Source organism: Neophocaena asiaeorientalis, unplaced genomic scaffold (assembly GCF_003031525.2).
Source record: "Neophocaena asiaeorientalis asiaeorientalis breed wild unplaced genomic scaffold, Neophocaena_asiaeorientalis_V1.1 scaffold151, whole genome shotgun sequence".
NCBI lineage: Eukaryota > Metazoa > Chordata > Mammalia > Artiodactyla > Phocoenidae > Neophocaena > Neophocaena asiaeorientalis.
In genome coordinates, this window is record NW_020175490.1 from 2,369,939 (window position 1) to 2,383,101 (window position 13,163).

Sequence of the window (13,163 nt, forward strand, 5' to 3'; positions counted from 1 at the left end):
AAGCCATACAGTCTCATAGTGCAAAGAATGATAGGAAGATTTCCCAATGTAGTCATTGGGAAAGTATTCATCATAGAAACATATTTCTGCAACTCCTGAGTAAGAGAAATTGAGGCCAGTCAATAAGTAACTCTTGTCAGGATCCTGTCATTTTGGTGATTATTCAATTTGCTTCCAGGATATCATTTGACTGTACACACAAGTAACAAACATCACCAGTTATGGTTTTCTGACTTTCTGAGCATAAAGGGAAAGAGGCAAGCCAAACTCTGTTTTATACTGCTGGTTGACTTTGAAATTACTTTTCAAACAAGCCTGACTTAATTCATTTGAAACAGAACTCCTTTTGATGAAGACCTAATCTGACATTTGAGCACAAAATGAAGAAATAGCAAGTATGCTTAAAAGAACTATGATTTAGATGTCTGAACATATATAGTTATGGTTCTAGAGATCAGGAGAGTTAATTACCTTACAAACTTAATTAAATACACAGAAAGGAAGTACCCATTGTTTAAAGAGAATTTCAGACAGCTGAAGCCTTTATTAGGTAATCACTGTATTCTTGTGTTGACATGTCAGCAAAAGGTGGAAGATTGCCATGACTTGAAGTCAGAACAAGGAACAGAGAAAAGCAACAATGAAAAAATGTATATGTCAATCCTTGTTTTGAAACTTTCTTCCTTTATGGGAAATGCCAACGTTAATGTACATATTTCTGAGCTAAACTCTGAAAGTTAAAGGATTATGCTGAAACTACCTACCTCTCTAATTAAAATTTGTAATGTGAATGAAAACTGTCTAGAAATACTTTTATGTTGTTTCTTTTTTCTAACATCTTTATTGGAGTATAATTGCTTTACAATGGTGTGTCAGTTTCTGCTTTATAACAAAATGAATCAGTTATACATATGTTCCCATATCTCGTCCCCCTTGCATCTCCCTCCCTCCCACCCTCCCTATCACACCCCTCTAGGTGGTCACAAAGCACCGAGCTGATCTCCCTATGCCATGCGGCTGCTTCCCACTAGCTATCTACTTTACTTTTGGTAGTGTATATATGTCCATGCCACTCTCGCACTTGGTCACAGCTTACCCTTCCCCCTCCCCATATCTCCAAGTCATGCTCCAGTAGGTCTGTGTCTTTATTCCTGTCTTACCCCTAGGTTCTTCATGGCACTTTTTAAAAATTTTTCCTTAGATTCCATATATATGTGTTAGCATATGGTATTTGTTTTCCTCTTTCTGACTTACTTCACTCTGTATGACAGACTCTAGGTCCATCCACCTCACTACAAAAAACAATTTCGTTTCTTTTTACGGCTGAGTAATATTCCATTGTATATATGTGCCACATCTTCTTTATCCATTCATCCAATGATGGACACTTAGGTTGCTTCCATCTCCTGGCTATTGTAAATAGAGCTGCAATGAACATTGTGGTACATGACTCTTTTTGAATTATGGTCTTCTCAGGGTAAATGCCCAATAGTGAGATTGCTGGGTCGTACAGTAGTTCTATTTGTAGTTTTTTAAGGAACTTCCATACTGTTTTCCACAGTGGCTGTATCAATTTACATTCCCACCCGCAGTGCAAGAGTGTTTCCTTTTCTCAATACCCTCTCCAAAATTTATTGTTTCTAGATTTCTTTATAATTGGCATTCTGACACGTGTGAGACAATATCTCATTGTAGTTTTGATTTGCATTTCTCTAATGATTAATGATGTTGAAGATTCTTTCATGTGTTTGTTGGTAATCTGTATATCTTCTTTGGAGAAATGTCTATTTAGGTCTTCTGCCCAGTTTTGGATTGGGTTGTTTGTTTTTTTGTTTTTGAGCTGCATGAGCTGCTTGTAAATTTTAGAGATTAATCCTTTGTCAGTTGCTTCATTTGCAAATATTTTCTCCCATTCTGAGGGTTGTCTTTTCGTCTTGTTTATGGTTTCTTTGCTGTGCAAAAGCTTGGAAGTTTCATTAGGTCCCATTTGTTTATTTTTGTTTTTATTTCCATTTCTCTAGGAGGTAGGTCAACAAGGATCTTGCTGTGATTTATGTCATAGAGTGTTCTGCCTATGTTTTCCTCTAAGAGTTTGATAGTTTCTGACCTTACATTTAGGTCTTTAATCCATTTCAAGCTAATTTTTGTGCACGGTGTTAGGGAGTGTTCTAATCTCATACTTTTACATGTACCTGTCCAGTTTTCCCAGCACCACTCTTTGAAGAGGCTGTCTTTTCTCCACTGTATATTCTTGCCTACTTTATCAAAGATAAGGTGAACATATGTGCATGGGATTATCTCTGAGCTCTCTATCCTGTTACATTGATCTATATTTTTGTTTTTGTGCCAGCACCAAACTGTCTTCATTACTGTAGCTTTGTAGTATAGTCTGAAGTCAGGGAGCCTGATTCCTACAGCTCCATGTTTCGTTCTCAAGATTGTGTTGGCTATTCGGGGTCTTCTGTGTTTCCATACAAATTGTGAAATTTTTTGTTCTAGTTCTGTGAAAAATACCAGTGGTAGTCTGATAGGGATTGCACTGAAACTGTAGATTGCTTTGGGTAGTAGAGTCATTTTCACAATGTTGCTTCCTCCAATCCAGAACATGGTATATCTCTCCATTTATTTGTATAATCTTTAATTTCTTTCATCAATATCTTATAATTTTCTGCATACAGGTCATTTGCCCCCTTAGGTAGGTTTATTCCTATGTATTTTATTCTTTTTGTTGCAATGGTAACTAGGAGTGTTTTCTTAATTTCATTTTCAGATATCTCATCATTACTGTACAGGAATACCAGAGAGTTCTGTGCATTAATTTTGTATTCTGCAACTTTACCAAACTCATTGATTAGCTCTAGTAGTTTTCTGGTAGCATCTTTGGGATTCTCTATGTATAATATCATGTCATCTGCAAACAGTGACAGCTTTACTTCTTCTTTTCCAATTTGGAGTCCTTTTATTTCCTTTTCTTCTCTGATTGCTATGGCTTAAACTTCCAAAACTATGTTGAATAAGAGTGGTGAGAGTGGGCAACCTTGTCTTGTTCCTGATCTTAGTGGAAATGCTTTCAGTTTTTCACCATTGGGGATGATGTTGGCTGTGGGTTTGTCATTTATGGCCTTTATTATGTTGAGGAAAGTTCCCTCTTTGCCTACTTTCTGCAGGGTTTTTGTCATAAATATGTGTTTAATTTTGTCAAAACCTTTCTATGCATCTATTGAGATGATCATATGGTTTTTCTCCTTCAATTTGTTAATATGGTGTATCACGTTGATTGATTTGCATATATTGTAGAATCCTTGCATTCCTGGGATAAACCCCACTTGATCATGGTGTATGATTCTTTTAATGTGCTGTTGGATTCTGTTTGCTAGTATTTTGTTGAGGATTTTTGCATCTATGTTCATCAGTGATATTGGCCTGTAGTTTTCTTTCTTTCTGACATCTTTGTCTGGTTTTGGTATCAGGGTGATGGTGGCCTCGTAGAATGAGTTTGGGAGTGTTCCTCCCTCTGCTATATTTTGGAAGAGTTTGAGAAGGATAGGTGTTAGCTCTTCTCTAAATGTTTGATAGAATTCGCCTGTGAAGCCATCTGGTCCTGGGCTTTTGTTTGTTGGAAGATTTCTTTTTTTTTTTTTGTGACACACCGACTTCTCACTGTTGTGGCCTCTCCTGCTGCAGAGCACAGACTCCAGATGCGCAGGCACAGCAGCCATGGCTCACAGGCCCAGCTGCTCCATGGCATGTGAGATCTTCCTGGACCGGGACATGAAGCCATGACTCCTGCATCAGCAGGCAGATCGTCAACCACTATACAACCAGGGAAGCCCTGTTGGAAGATTTTTAATCACAGTCTAAATTTCAGTGTTTGTTATTTGTCTGTTCATATTTTTTTATTTTCTTCCTGATTCAGTCTTGGCATGTTGTGCATTTATAAGAATTTGTCCATTTCTTCCAGGTTGTCCATTTTATTGGCATAGAGTTGCTTGTAGTAATCTCTCATGATCTTTTGTATTTCTGCAGTGTCAGTTGTTACTTCTCCTTTTTCATTTCTAATTCTATTGATTTGAGTCTTCTCCCTTTTTTCTTGAGGAGTCTGGCTAATGTTTTTTCTCCTTTGTTTATCTTCTCAAATAACCACGTTTTAGTTTTATTGATCTTTGTGATCATTTCCTTCATTTCTTTTTCATTTATTTCTGATCTGATCTTTATGATTTCTTTCCTTCTGCTAACTTTGGGGTTTTTTTTGTTTTGTTTTTCTTTCTCTGATTGCTTTAGGTGTAAGGCTAGATTGTTTATTTGAGATGTTTCTTGTTTCTTAAGGTAGGATTGTATTGCTATAAACTTCCATCTTAGAACAACTTTTGCTGCATCCCATAGGTGTTGGGTCGTCGTGTCACCATTATCATTTGTTTCTAGGTATTTTTCTGATTTCCTCCTTGATTTCTTCAGTGATCACTTTGCTCTTATGTAGTGTGTTGTTTAGCCTCCATGTGTTTGTAGTTTTTACAGATCTTTTCCTGTAATTGATATCTAGTCTCAGAGTGTTGTAGTTGGAAATGATACTTGGTACAATTTCAATTTTCTTAAATTTAGCAAGGCTTGATTTTTGACCCAAGGTATGATCTATCCTGGAGAATGTTCCATGAGCACTTGAGATGGTGTCTATCCCAGTGGCTAAAGTTTGTTCTGTGGGTTGTGTGTGCTCCCTGGTGGAGGGGACTAGTGCCTGTGTTCTGGTGGATGAGGCTGGATCTTGTCTTTCTTGTGGGCAGGTCCACGTCTGGTGGTGTGTATTGGGGTGTCTGTGGCCTTATTGTGATTTTACACAACCTCTTTGCTAATGGGTGGTGTTGTGCTCCTGTCTTGCTAGTTGTTTGGCATAGGGTGTCCAGCACTGTAGTTTGCTGCTCGTTGAGTGAAGCTGGCTGTTGGCGTTGAGATGGAGATCTCTCAGAGGTTTTTGCCATTTGATATTATGTGGAGCTGGGAGGTCTTTTGTGGAGCAGTGTCCTGAAGTTGTCTCTCCCACCTCAGAGGCACAGCACTGACTCCTGGCTGGAGCACCAAGAGCATTTCATGGTTCAGAATAAAAGGGAGAAAAAATGATAGAAAGAAAGAAATAGGATAAAATGAAATAAAATAAAGATAAAATAAAATAAACTTATTAAAATAAAAAATAATTATTAAGAAAAAAAATTTCTTTTAAGTTAAAAACAAAACAAAACAAACAAAAAAATGGATGGACAGATCCCTAGGACAAATGATGAAATCAAAGCTATACAGACAAAATCTCCCACAGAAGTATTCACATACACACTCACAGAAATAGGAAAAGTGGAAAAAATAATATGTCTTGCTCTCAAAGTCCATCTCCTCAATTTGGGATGATTCATTTTCTATTCAGATATTCCAGTGATGCAGGGTACATCATGTTGATTGTGGAGATTTAATCCCCTGCTCCTAAGGCTGCTGGGAGAAATTTCCCTTTCTCTTCTTTGTTCGCACAGCTCCAGGGGTCAGGTTTGGATTTGGCCCCACCGCTGCATGTAGGTCACTGGAGGGTGTCTTTTCTTTGCTCAGACAGGACACGGTTAAAGGAGAAGCTTGTTCGGGGGTTCTGGCTCACTCAGGCCTACGTTTCTGTTGTTTTAAACTTGGATATATTTTGAAAATTATCTTTAACTTAATAATCATGGCAAGAAAATATATGTATATTAATCATAGCATTTTTCTTTTTCCATACTGCACACAGTAATATAATATTCCAATATTAAGTTCTATTTTTTGCCCCCCAACAGCGTTTATTACTGTTATCGAATCTTCAATAAAAGCACACTGTGGGGGATGGAGTTAAGATCGCTGACTAGGAGAAAGTGGAGTTCATGTCTCTGCCCAACTAGGGCACCTGCTAGGCACTTGTGGGTGCCAAGGAGACCTAAGTTGACAGGAGGAACCACTAATGACTGGGTAGAATGTGGGAAGGAGGTGGAGCAGGAGAAGTGGATGCAGCAGGGGAGTGGTGTCCCTGAGGGGTGGCTGGGTGAGGGGCGGGGTTCCCATGCCCAGAGGGGCCCACCCATGATTAGCAGGTCAACAAGGACAGGGGAGTCCCTTTGGAGAGCAGAGGATCAGAAGGGAGTGCGACCAGCTTTCCCCTGTGTACTTGGGCACCAGGGAACCTGCTGAAATCCCGGGCCTAATCCTCTGCCCTCCAAGACCTCCTCCAACCCTGCTGGGCCTAAACCCCACCCACACAGTCCCATGCAGGGCCTTACCTCCAAACTTCACACTCTGTGGACCCCTCTGCTGTGCCACATTTCCCAGCTGTATGGGTCCTGACCCTAGGCCTCACCCCATGCCTAAAATTTGACCCTGCCTAGGTCCCACCACCTGGACCTTTTCCAACCACACAGGTACTGAGCCTAGGCCCTGCCCCTGCCCTAAACCCTGCCCCTGCTTAAGCTCCACCCTCCACAGCCAAGACTTTGCCAGCCTTTTTATTTCTTTGGTTGTGGTTCTGTTTTACCTTGTTGTTGTTGATTCATTATACTTTTATTTTTTTAATGTGTTTATTTTTCTAATTTTATTTTACTCTTTATAATTTGTTATTGTTCTCTCCTTTTGGGTTGTTCCCTCTCTTTCTTTCCTTTTTTTCTGTTTTGCTTCTGTTTTACTTGTTGTAGTTGTCTCACTTATATTTTTATTTTTCTTAATATATATTTTTTATATTTCTAATTTTATTTTTTTTAATCTTTAATATTGTACTGCTCCTTTTTGTTGCTTTTCTTTTGCTGCACCATGCACTTTGTGGGATCTTGGTTCCCAGGTTGGAAGTTGGGCCTGTGCTCCTGTGGTGAGAGTGCTGAGTCCAACCTACTGGACTAACAGAGAACTTCAGACCCCAGAGAATATTCATCAGAGCAAGGTCTCCTGGAGGTCATCATCTTGGCACAAAGACCCAGCTCTACCCAACTACCTGCAAACTCCAATACTGGATACCTCAGACAAAACAATAAGTAAGAAAGGAATACAGCCTCACTCATCAAAAAAATAAGATGACCAAAAAATACATTACAGATGAAGGAGCAGGGTAAAAACCTACAAGATGAAATAAATGAAGAAATAGGCAACATACTTCAAAAAGAATTCATAGGAATGATAGTAAAGATGATTAAAAATCTTGGAAAAAGAATGGAGGCATAGATAGTGAAAATACAAGAAATGTTTTAAAAAGACCTAGAAGAATAAAAAAACAAACAAACAGTGATGAACAGTACAATAACTGAAAAAAATGCTCTAGAAGGAATCAAGAGCAGAATAACTTAAGCAGAAGAATGAATAAGTGAATTGGAAAATAGAATGGTGGAAATAACTGCTGAGGAGCAGAAAAAAGAAAAAAGAATGAAAAGAATTGAGGACTGTATCAGGGACCTCTGGGACAATATTAAATACACCACCTTTGGAATATAGGGGTCCCAGAAGAAGAAGAGAAGGAGAAATTGTCTGAGAAAATATTTGAAGAGATTATAGTGGAAAACTTCCTTAACATGGGAAAGGAAATAGCCACTCAAGTCCAGGAAGGGCAGAGAGTTCCATATAGGAAAAACCATAGGAGAAACACACCAGGGCACATATTAATCAAACTAACAAAAACTAAATTCAAAGAAAAAATATTAAAAAAGCAACAAGGGAAAAGCAAAAATAACATACAAGGGAATCCCCATAAGGTTATGAGCTGATTTTTCAGTAGAAACTCTGCAGGCCAGAGGAGAGTGACAGGATATATTTAAAGTGAAGTAAGGGAAACCTACAACCAAGATTACTCTACCCAACAAGGTTCTCATTTGTATTTATCAGAAAGCTCAAAAGCTTTACAGACAAGCAAAAGCTAATAGAAATCAGCACCACCAAACCAGCTTTACAACAAATGCTAAAGGAACTTCTCTAGGCATGAAACACAAGAGAAGAAAAAGATTCACAGAACAAACACAAATCAATTAAGAAAATCATAATAGGAACATACATATCAATAACAACCTTGAATGTAAATAGATTAAACGCTCCAATCAAAATGCACAGATTGACTGAATAGATACAAAAACAAGACCCATATATTTGCTGTCTACAAGACACCCACTTCAGACCTAGGGACACATACAGACAGAAAGTGAGGGGATGGGAAAAGCTATTCCATGCAAGTGGAAATCACAAGAAATCTGGAGGAGCAATACTCATATCAGATAAAATAGACTTTAAAATAAAGACTGTTACAAGAGATAAGGAAGGAAACTATATAATGATCAAGGGATCTATCCAAGAAAAAATATAACAATTGTAAATATTTATGCACCCAACATAGGAGCCCCTCAGTACATAAGGCAAATTCTAACAGTAATAAAAGGGAAATCGACAGTAACACAATAATACTGGGGGACTTTAACACCCAACTTACACCAATGAACAGATCATCCAGGCTGAAAATAAATAAGGAAACACAAGGTTTAAATGACACAATAAAGAAGATGGACTTAATTGATATTTACAGGATATTCTACCAAAAGGGAAAGAATACACATTCTTCCCAAGTGCACATGGAATATTCTCCAAGATAGTTCACAAATCAAGCCTCAGAAAATTTAACAAAATTGAAATTGTATCAAGCATCTTTTCCAAACACAATGCTATGAAGTTAGAAATATATTATAGGGGGAGAAAAACTGTATAAAATACAAACACATGGGTGTTTATACCTAAACAGGGTGCAGCTAAATAACCAAGAGATCACTGAAGAAATCAAAGAAGAAATAAAAATAAATAAATAAAACCTAGAAACAATGACAATGAAAACACGATGATCCAAAACCTATGGGATGCAGCAAAAGCATTTCTGACAGGGAAGTTTATAGCAATTCAAGCTCACCTCAAGAAACAAGAAAAATCTAAGATAAACAATCTAACCTTACACCTAAAACAACTAGAAAAAGAAGTACAAAAAAACCCCAAAGTTAGTAGAAGAAATGATAAACATCAGACCAGAAATAAATGAAATAGAAATGAAGAAAACGATAGCAAAGATCAATAAAACTAAATGTTCGTTCTCTGAGAAGAGAAACAAAATTGATAAACCTTTAGCCAGACTCATCAAGAAAAAAAGGGAGAGGACACAAATCAATAAAATTAGAAATGAAAAAGGAGAAATCACAACTGATACCACAGAAATACAAAGGATCATAAGACTACTGTCAAAAAATATATGCTAATAAAAGACAACCTGGAAGAAATGGACAAATTCTTGGAAAGGTACAACTTTCCATGACTGAAACAGGAAGAATTAGAAAATATAAACAGACCAATCAAAAGTAATGAAGTTGAAACTAATTAAAAATCTTTCAACAAGCAAAAATACAGGACCAGAAGACTTCACAGGCAAATTCTATCAAACATGTAGAGAAGAGTTAACACTTATCCTTCTCAAACTCTTCCCAAAAATTGCAGAGGGAGGAAGACTCCTGAACTCATTCTGAGGCCACCATCACCCTGATACAAAATACAGACAAGGATATCACACAAAAAAAGAAAATTACAGATCAGTATTACTGATGAACATAGATGTAAAAATCCTCAATAAAATACTAGCAAACAGAATCCAACAACACATTAAAAAAATCATACACCATGATCAAGTGGGATTTATCCCAGGGATGAAAGTATCTTCAATATATGCAAATCAATAAATGTGATACACCATATTAACAAATTAAATAATAATAGATGCAGAGAAAGCTTTAGGCAAAATTTAACACATATGTATGATAGAAACTCTCCAGAAAGTGGGCATAGAGGGAACCTACCTCAACAAAATGAAGGTCATATATGACAAACCCACAGCAAACATCATTTTCAATGCTGAAAAACAAAGCATTTCAACTAAGATCAGGAAAAAGACAAGGATGTCTACTCTCACCACTATTATTCAACATAGTTTTGGAAGTCCTAGCCATGGAAATCAGAGAAAAAGAAATAAAATGAATACAAATTGGAAGAAGAAGTAAAACTGTCACTGTTTGCAAATGGCATGATACTATACATAGAAAACCCTAAAGATGCCAGCAGAAAACTACTAGAACTAATCAATTAATTTGGTAAGGTTGCAGGATACAAAATTAATGCACAGAAATATCTTGCATTCCTATACACTAAAAAAAAAGTTCAGAAATAAAAATTAAGGGAATATCCCATTCACCATCAAAAACAAAAGAATAAATCTCTAGGAAGAAACTTACCTAAGGAAGCAAAAGCCCTGTACTCAGAAAACTATAAAACATTGATAAAATAAATCAAAGATGACACAAAACGATGGAGAGATATATCATGCTCCTGGATTGGAAGAATCAATATTATGAAAATGACTACACTACCCAAGCAATCTCCAGGTTCAATGTAATCCCTATCAAATTACCAATGACATTCTTCACAGAATTGGAATAAAAAATTTTACAATTTGTCTGGAAACACAAAAGATCCTGAATAGCCAAAGCAATATTGAGAAAGAAAAATGGAGCTGGAGGAATCAGGCTCTCTGACTTCAAACTACATTATAAAGCTACAGTAATCAAGACAGTATGGTACTGGCACAAAAACAGAAATATAGGTTAATGGTACAGGATAGAAATCTCAGAGATAAACCCACACTCCTATGGCCACCTAATCTATGACAAAGGAAACAAGAATATACAATGGAGAAAAGACACCCTCTTCAATAAAAGATGCTGGGAAATCTGAACAACTACATGTAAAAGAATGAGATTAGAAGAGTCCCTAACACCATACACAAAAATAAACTTCAAATGGATTAAAGACCTAACTGTAAGACCAGACAGTATAAAACTCTTAGAGGAAAACATAGGAAAAACATTCTTTGACATAAATCACAGTAATATCTTTTATGACCCACCTCCTAGAATAATTAAAATAAAACAAAGATAAGAAAATGAGACCTAATTAAACTTAAAACTTTTTTTTTTAAGCAATCTCCACGTCTTACTCTTCCGCCATCTTCAAGGTCCCCCCTAAACTTAAAACTTTTACATAGCAAAGGGAACCATAAACAAAACAAAATGACAACCCTCAGAATGGGAGAAAATATTTGCAGATGAAGCAACGGACAAAGGATTAATCTCCAAAATATACCAGCAGCACATGCAGCTCAATATCAAAAATACAAACAACTCAATTAAAAAATGGGCAGAAGACCTAAATAGACATTCTCCAAAGAAAACATACAGATGGCCAAGAGGCACATGAAAAGATGTTCAACAACACTAAGTATTAAATAAATCCAAATCAAAACTGCAATGAAGTATCACCTCATAAAAGTCAGAGTGGCCATCAACAAAAAATCTACAAACAATAAATGCTGGAGAAGGTGTAGAGAAAAGGGAACCCTCTTGCACTGTTGGTGGGAATGTAAATTGATATAGCCACTGTGGACTTCAGTATGGAGGTTCCTTAAAAAACTAAAAATAAAACTACCATATGACCCAGCAATCCCACTACTGAGCATATACCCTGAGAAAATCATAATTCAAAAAGGCACATGTACCCCAATTTTTATGGCAGCACCATTTGCAATAGCCAGGACATGGAAATGACCTAAATGTCCACCGACTAATGAATGGATAAAGAAGATGTGGTATGTATATATAATGGAATATTACTCAGCCATAAAAAGAAATGAAATTGGGTCGTTCATAGAGACATGGATGGACCTAGAGGTTGTCATACGTGGTGAAGCAAGTCAGAAAGAGAAAAAGATGTATAATATATTAACACATATATGTGGAATCTAGAAAAATGGTACAGATTAACCTATTTGCTGAGCAGTAATAGAAACTCAGACATAGAGAACAGACATATGGACACATGGGGGTAAAATGAGGGTGGGATGAATTGGAATATTGGGTTTGATGTAAATATACTACCATGTGTAAAATGGATAGATAGTGGGAACCTGCTGTATAGCACAGGGAGCTCAGTTCGGTGCTCTGTGATGACCTAGATCAGTGGGATGGGGGTGTGATGGCGGTCCAAGAGGGAGGGGATATATGTATACATATAGCTGATTCACTTCACTGTACAGCAGAAACTAACACAATATTGTAATGCAGTTATAATCCAATAAAAAAATGAATGTTATAAAAAACACACTGTGAATAAAAGCCCTGAAGAGAGAATAAGTATACTTTCCCTTTAATACAGTTTGACATTTACAAACCTGTTTAGAATTTATGTTTACATATGTGTTTGAATTTCAATATTTGTGTTTTTACTATGTGCCATATTTTATCTATTTTGTAAGCTATGGAACTGAGAGTTTGCAGCATTGGTTTATCACACCCATATCAGGGATACAACACAATGGCTTCTCTGTGATTATAACAGATTGAATATACTAAAGAGTAACTAGTCTACAGTAGATGCTAAATGTTTGTAGAAGTGAAAAAAATCTATATATATACCTGACACTGAATGAAATGCATTAATTTATGAATTTATCAATTCCTTTTGGAATTCTTCATTTGGAAGGGTGAAGTGCAATTATTCTTCCTCATTGCATTTCCTTTGCCCATCATTTCTCTTTACAGTTCTAGCATTCACATAATTTCTCTCTGATACAAATCTGTCTTCACTGTTCATGTATTTCTAAATAAAAATTTATAAACTTATTTTATACCTTTTAGTCTTCATCCATTAATTGCTCTAAGAATCCCTCTCTTTGTAACTTGGTCTTCCTGTGTATATACATAATAAAACATTTTATTTAAACCCCTCTCCCTCTTTAAAAAGTTGACTACAGTATTATGTGGATTTGAATCAGAAATTATTACACAAGCAGTTAAGTTTCTTCCTATTATTCTTAGCTACAGTAGTCTATGTATCTATGGTCCTAAATCTATGAGGAAATACCTAAGAGAGGAAATGAAATGGAAATAGTGTAAAAGAAATGAACAGCATGAAACAAAGAGAAAGCCATGAATGACAGATGCATTTAGAAAGGTAGGAGAAGTAGAGGGATCAACACTGAATGCATCAGATAAATGGAAGATAAGTAGCAGTCAATTAAATTTTTTTTTTTTTTTTTACGGCATGTGGGATAC